The sequence below is a fragment of the Xenopus laevis genome, chromosome 4S, assembly GCF_017654675.1.
Source record: "Xenopus laevis strain J_2021 chromosome 4S, Xenopus_laevis_v10.1, whole genome shotgun sequence".
NCBI classification, from domain to species: domain Eukaryota; kingdom Metazoa; phylum Chordata; class Amphibia; order Anura; family Pipidae; genus Xenopus; species Xenopus laevis.
The window spans coordinates 39272847-39281212 of NC_054378.1; positions in this window are offsets into that span (position 1 = coordinate 39272847).

An 8366-nucleotide genomic window follows, 5' to 3' on the forward strand; every position below is an offset into this window, starting at 1 on the left:
TGCCACCAAACACTACCAAGTAAATGTTGTAATTAAATGTTTTTATTGAAACAAATCTTCTGAATTGAAAAGGCCACTTCCAAGCTTCAATGGCTAATTACATTTAACTTTGTCTGAAACAAAGTAAAACATCATGAATGGGAGTAAAAATGTTAATTTCTTCATGAAAGTAAAGTTATGATCATCTTACATATTTGTTTCAATCTTTTGGAATTGTCACATACTGTACCTAGTTCATGTAAGGAATTGTAAAAACTCTACAAATACAGTATTTTCCGATGACCTCAATTAATAGATTCACATGTCCCAAAATCTTTATAAATGCACCTAAAATGTTTGAGAATCTTTTGAGGGTTAATATTGTTGTTGCATGTTGTGTGCATGTTCTGATAAGCCTTTATATTTTTGTAGTACAGGAAGTAACAAGTTTATCTTTTTGTACTAATTCAATCATAGAGGATGATTAAATCACATTGATTCTGGGTCCTACAAAAGTAGATGAACCTACAGGAACCCCCAAGATATGTAGATGCAACCTGATCAAGAGCATGACGAAACAATAAAAATGATCCATAATGAGACTGATTCCCTTGAACAATCCTTTCATCATCTGACTTTCACATTCTCATCAAGGATTGCAGAAAGCAAAAAAAAATCAATAAATCAAATCAGACTTTATTCTAATCCATGAGGACCTGCTGTTACGAAATCAAACATTACATGATACAGCTCAAAAAGAGATCTTCTTCTCAACCAAAATCTCAACTCAACTTTTTTCTAAACTTTTTAGCAACATTTATAATAATTCATTATTAAGGCTGGTACCAAACCAAAATGGTAACTCGAGTAAAGGCAAACCTGTAGAAACCCTTCAGCCAAATTAAATAACAAGCTCAACTGTGTGAGGGCTCATTTGTTAATTGCGCATACACCGCATTACCATTTTCATATTAGGAAAGGTGTTACTTTGAGTCAGTTGCACATATTGATGCAGCCTTCTGCATCATACAAAAAGGTCAGTTGGGATGCATGTTGATGCTCTTCAGTAGTGATGGGCGAATTTATTCGCCAGGCGCGAATTCGCGGCGAATTTGCGCGATTCGCCGCCAGCGAATAAATTCGCGAAACGCCCGCGAAAATTTGCGGCGCAAATTCGCCCATCACTACTCTTCAGATCCAAAATCTCACCATGGATGCAATAAAATATAATCTAATCTTTTTAGGAGCTAAGATGCAACCTGTTCACACTTTGCACCATCAGAATTGAGAACCCCAAAAAATCCTATTCTAATGGCTTGGCTGTACACAGACTCACTGCAGACAAAAATTATTTTCAAGAGATAAAGTGCACTAAAATTTATCCTCGTGCATGAAGCTAGCATAGCAAAAATGTATTTTAATTAATATGCATGAAAAAGGGTTAATTTAATACTAGTATTTATGTAAAACAATTTTTAATTATACCCCCAACAGGCCAACAAGCAGAAATAATCTTGTGAGTTATACTGAGCACTATGTTATGATGACATGTGCCTACCTGTATCTACAGGGCTCATCCGCCGCACATATAGTAAGACTAAACATAAGCTGACAAAATAAACACTAATGAATAATAACAGATTCTGAAGCATTGTCTTCTTATATAACCTAACTGAGTGCAGCTCGTTCCAAATGTATCTGGGGATTTGTTATAGTCTGCAAAGCACAATGGAAATGCTGCACTGGAAATAAAATGAAAGCATTGTAATGTCACGGGCTGTGAAGGAGGGAAGAGGTGAATCCTCCAATGTGAACATTTATTACACTGTAAGAAAAATATCTCTGTATAGAAAAAGCGCTTCCATTCCCATTTCCTCTCTTTATCAAGTGAATAGGTTTTGAGTACAATTCTCCACAGAATAACTCTTTAAAGCACAAAAACATGTACCGGTATCTTCAGAGATTTGTATTTCAGTATCGATGGTTGGTGTTGGCCAGTGCTGAAACAAATGCAAATATCAATCTTCAAGGGATAATAAGAGCTCACTGAAGGTTTTGGGGCACTTTAATCAAGGGGACAAAAGAAAATGTTCCACAAGTGGCCAAGAATAAGCCTGCAAGCTCATTGCACAAATTTGGGGAATACAAATTTCCCACTTTTTTAAACAGAAGATATGAGCAAAATCTGTCCACTGAGCACATTATAATGTTATTATATTGCATCGTGTGTGTGGTTGTGTTCATGTGTGTAAGTCAAATTGGAGCCAAAACAATTGGGGTTCTGTTGATGGTATTCAAACAAACCTACAATGGGCAACAGTAAAATAGCGACAGAAACAGATTCAGCTGGAAAAAGTGCTTAATAGTTGTACTTAATTATTGCAAGCATCTGAAAGGATAGGGGGGGGAGAGATGAAAGGTTAGAGATACAGGGATAGAAATCCATGGAAGCAAGGGGAGAATATACAGGGAAATGTGTGAAAATGTAATCATGTCATTTTCACACAATTCAGAGACAAGTGTGTTTTCAGTCTAAATTGTGTAAACAACACCAGTCTTTCACTTTCATAACTGTGCAAAGTGCACAAAACAGCCCAATTCGCTATAGATTTGTCCAGAAGTCAAATTTATATACTTTGTAAATGTCATTAAGGGGCAAATTCATCAAGGGTCGAATTTTGAGGGGTTAAATCCGTCGAAATTCGACTGGGGAATAGAATCGAATAGAATCGAATAGGCAATTCGGGCGAATTTACGCGCTGGCGAATAGTCGAATTGGCGACTATTCGCCAGGCGAATAGGCGCTCAATCAAATATTCGCTCAAAGGATTTTCATTCGATCGAATGCCTTTTTATTCGATCAAAAACTTGGTAAACAAGCCTATGGGACTTTCCCATAGGCTTTTAAAGCAATTCGGTAGGTTTTAGGTGGCGAAGTATTTTTAGAAGAGACAGTACTTCGACTATCGAATGGGTGAATAGTCGCAGCGTTTTTGCGCTCGATCCAGTACTTCAACTATCGAATGGCGAATAGTCGCAGCGTTTTTGCGCTCGATCTATTCGAATCATTCTACTCAGGCGAATTTACGCCAATTCGATAGTCGAGGAGCACAAAAAATCGAAGTTTTTTTACTTCGAATCCTTCACTCGAAGTTAGTGAATCGGCCACTAAATGTGCATGGTCTACTATTTACCATGAATAAATGAGGTTTCCTTTGTTGTGATGCGATTGCCATAGACAACATTAGTGGCTGGTAACTTTACATTGGATTGCCACTAGTGATGGGTGAATAAATTCGGCGGACAATGATTTCTGGCAAAAAATCCAATGCGACAAAAAAAAATTGTTATGCATCAGAATTGATAAAAATGACGCTAGTCAAAACTATTGACTTTAATGCATTTGGACAAAATAGTTATGCTTATAAAAATTGATGATAGCATCAAAATTGTTGCATGTCAAAATTATTTTCAATGCATTTTGCAAATTTTACGGTAAATTTGCCACTGAAATAATAGTGGATTTGGCTCAACTTGGTGCAAACTTTACTTTTTTTCCATTGCAGAGAATGTTGTTTTTATGAAACATATTGTATGGCCATTATACACCATTAAAAACCCTTCAATAAAGTCATGGGAAATAAAGTTGTGGTATTTATTGTCATTTAAATGATGTCCCTATGAGCAGTGTATTAGCAGTCAAACCGTGAAACCATGAATGGTATGGGATCTTTTATCCAGAATGCTCGGGACCTAGGGTTTTAAGTAAGCGAGCAGCGGGCGAATGTTAGACTGGGGGCAGGGGTGCAGTGTGCCCATGGCTAAATCAGTCACCCTGCAGATTTTAAATCTACTGAAAACCATTCAAACATTAAATAAACCCAATATGATTGTTTTGACTGTTTTATTATTACAGAGAAAAAGGAAATTTTAAAATGATCAAATTTGAATTATTTGCATAAAATGGATCCATAAATTCGAGTTTCCCGAATAACCAGTTTTCAGATAAGGGAATACCTGTACTGAGTATTCTTTTGCATTTCAGGATTCTATTGCAGCATTGCATTATCCTCAAAGGAGAGTAATGCATTCACCGAATGGGCAATTTTTATTATCACATGTTAGATATTTTAGTAACTTCATCTGTGACATCAATGTAAATCTAATATGTCATGTGACTTTTCATGTTTGGTGTAGTTACATTTTGCATTTAAATCCCAAATGCCCTGTAAATGCCTTAGGGTTGAATACACAGCTTTTTATTAATGCATTTGCTGTGCTTTTTATAAGTTTCCTATAGACAGACAATACGTAAGTACAAGTGCAAATATGATTACATATTTTAATGATGGATGAGTACCGAGTATGCAAAGTTAAAGTTAACTAATTCTAACAATTAAATCTAGAAAGAAGCAGCGACACAGTATTGCACACGCTGCTTTTATACAGAGGATAACTGATACATAAGCCCAGCATTAGTGTAAACCATCCAAATAACATTTGTTTACTATGGGTTTTGGGTCTTTTTACTGAATTATATCATAGTTACTAACTCAAATCCCCTAAAGCTGGGCTGTTCAATTGAATATGTAGTCTAGTGAATGATTGTTCCATTACCTAGAAACAGCACTGCCATAAAGCAGACTCACTCAGATCAGTTATATTGCAATGAGGTGATAATGACTCTGGCGGGCATATTTATCAAGGGTCGAATTTTGAATTGAAAAAAACTTCGAAGTTCGAATTCAAAAAGACCAACCGAAATTAAGTCGAAGTTTTTTTTGGTCGAATATGTCTGTTTTCGTTGGAATAGGTCAAAATTCAGCCGAATTAGAATCGTACGAATTGAAGGAATTGCGAATTCAATCAAATTCCATTCAAAGTTTTTCCCCAAAAAAACTTTGATTTTTCAAATAGGTTCTAGGAGGTCCACCATAGGCTAAAACAGCTTTTCGCCAGGTTTTAGATGGCGAATGGTCGAAAGTTGAATATTTAAAGAGACTGTACATTATAAATTTTGATATTTAAATTTTCAAATTTTTTCAAATTCAAATTGAATTTGGACTATTCCCTAGTCAAATTTCGAGTTTATTTTTGTGTAATTCGACTAGGTAATAGTCCAAATTTGATTCAAATTAAAAAAATCGAAATTTGAATGTCAAAATTTATCATTTACTGTCTCTCTAAGAATTCAAATTAGACTATTCGCCATCTAAAACCTGCCAGATTGGTGTTTTAGCCTATGGGGGACCTCCTACAATCAATTTGGAGTCATTTGGTGGACTTCAAATCATATTCGTTTTTTTTCTTTTTCTTTTGTGAAAAAACTCAAATCGAATTTGATTTCTAATTTGATTCAAGTTTGCAGGTCGATCCTATTTACCTGAATTTTAAAAAATTCAAATGTTTTAATTAATTTTGATTGGTCGTTTTTTTTTAGAAACTCCCATAAACTCGAAATTCCACCCTTGATAAATCTGCCCCATAATGTAACATAATTAACATAGCTGCTGGGTGTTCCAAAGAGAATTGCTTATAGAGTGTTTTTTTCACACAAGACATCAAGTGCTTTATGGGTTTTTTTTAGTTATTAAGGCCGCCATCATTAGAAGATTATTATGCCAGGACACCAAGAGATTAAGTTGTTGCCTGGGGGTCTCAAAAAGCTACCATGCAGATTCTAGCCAGGAACTTTAGCATGAAATCCAGATCGCTTAACCTTCAAGTCCCTCCTCACTGTACATTGCATATAATTTAGTTCTGGCTGGAATAAACCTATCATTCCATGCACATATTATACTTTGTTTCTAAAACACTGTGCACACAACTGCTGAATCTTTATCTGGCAAATCATACTGGGTTTATTTAATGTGTAAATGATTATAAAAATGCAAGGTGTGGTGATCCAAATTACAGAAAGTTCCCATATTTGGGGTCCAAGCATTCTGCATAATAGATCCCATACCTCTTCTATATATGTTTGGGCTATAACCTTTTATTTTATTTAGCATGCTGTGTAAAACAATGGCGAAAAACATCACCAGTGATGCTGCCCATAACAACCAATCAGTAATTGGATTTCAAGATTGGTTGCTGTGGGCAATATCACCTGTGATGTTTGTGATGTTTCTAATGTTTTACATAGCATAATTAATAGACAACTTAATCATCATCTATTCATGGTTAGAAACTGGACTTTATCAATATATACCATTATCTGTCTTCCTTAAAGGAGAACTAAAGCTCAACAAAGAAGTAAGCTACAAATGCTGCACATTACATTCTGAGATTCTGCTCCAGCCCAAGTTCTCTACAGTCCTTTAGCGGGGAAGATCTGTGCCTCTCAAGATGCACCTTGCAGCTCCTCATCTTCTTCTTAAGAGGACTCACCCTGGTGGATCCACTGTACATGCTTTGTGCCACTTCCAAGCATAAGGCATAATAAGAGCTCCTGCAACAGGCACATATCATTTTCTGCTTGATACATTGTCACAACCCTTGAATATAGGGGGGGGTTATTTATAAACACTGGGAAAATGTGCACCTGGCCAGTAACCTATGGCAACCAATCAGATGATTGCTTTCAGTGTTCAACCTACAGCTGTCTGCAAAAAAGCGAATCATGGATTGGTTGCTATGGGTTAATGCCCAGGTGCAAATTTGCCCAGTGTTTATAAATGAGGCCCAGTATCGCAACACCTGCCTGAGCATATCATTAACACTCAAACAATGGTCTAACAAAATCCAACATGGAGATCTTCTGTGTACAAATTTGAAGTCCAGGATCATTACTTTTATAAGGATGTTGAACCTCTACAGTAGGTTGATGCTGTAAAGTACATCATTTCTAACTATGCTTGAATTTAGGGTTTAGCTTTCCTTTAAATAAAATTCCAACTAAGATTGCATTTTTCCTGTTTTTCTGAATTATCACAAGATAATACTTAAGGGAATGTCTGAACATGACCTCACAATGCTCCAATTCTATTTTTTGAAAAACTGAAAAACGTCTACAAAGCACTTTTGTTCTCAGCTTTTTTTTTCTTTAACATAATAAGGGAGAATATTTTCCAAAAGGCAAACATGAAAGCATACACGCACTTCATCAGCATTACAGATTATTTTCATCTATTTTACTTTTTAAAACTCCACTAAAACTTTCCAAATTTCACTATGCTTCCGTAATCTGCTTAGTGTGTTCCTCAACCGAATACCTATTATATGCCATTTACTTGCTGCGTTTCCAATTCAATATGTCACTTTGTATTTGATTTTGTTTCCCTCCTGGTGTTTTGACAGCATGTCACTGCAATATATTTTTGTCATTTTGAAAATATGTTGAAAATCTCCAGCGCTGCTAAACAAACAGAATCTCTGGGCACAATCATTTACATAATATTGACTCAGTATATCACTTCTATGAGCATCCTGGCAAATTAAAGAATATAATCAACACCATATTTAAACCACAGTAAGAAAACTCTGTGCAATTTGAGATGGGAATGAGCAGGGTGTAACAATTAAAACACAAATAAGTGCTTATTTTCAATAAGAAGAGAATTGCAAATCCCTTCAAATTCAGCTGTGTTTATTAAAAGCATTCTAAAACTTTCAGTATTGCAGTTTTACTGCTTTTCATATTGTAGAGTTTGACCCTCACAATAAGTCACAGGATGGGACACAATGACTTTCATTAAAAAATAGATGCAATGTAGGTGCCCAGACATTGTACTGATTTGGTCTTTATTAGAAGTCCTCTGTGTCAGGGAGCCGGGAGCTCCCTCCAGGGAGGTAGTCAGGATCGAGGAGGAAGCCCTCTTGAGGGAGCAAGGTCGCGGTGTCCAAAGGGTAATTCAAAGACTAGTCAGGATCCAGGCAAGAGTTCAGGGGCAGGCAGATAACAGCAAAGTCCAAAGTCCAGGCAGGGGTCAAGATAAGTAATCAGGAACAGGAACAGCAAAATCAGCACACAGGAAACCCAGGAAACACTTAGCAAATGTATTCCTATACTTGGGCGCCATTCTGGCGTCTTGGTAAGGCTTTTATATTTGAATTTGGCGCCATTCAGACGTCATCGGCGTCCTTGCGTCGACGTCGACGCGCTGACGTCATCGCGCCGGCGCCGCTACCCACGTGGCGGCCATGGGCGCCGCCATTTTGGGAGCGACGCCGGCAGGGAAGGACGCGCCACCCGGAGCTCCTGGACCTGCTCCGGGCGGCGATCATGACACTCTGCTAGTCTATGTTTGAGAGTGTATGTTACTTATACTAAAGAATAATATTTTTTTTATGTTACCAACTTTGTAATGGAAAGAATGGACAACGGTTCCATTTTATTAGGGACCAGCTCATAAATGTATGCTTTATTATTTTGTTTAATGCATCTA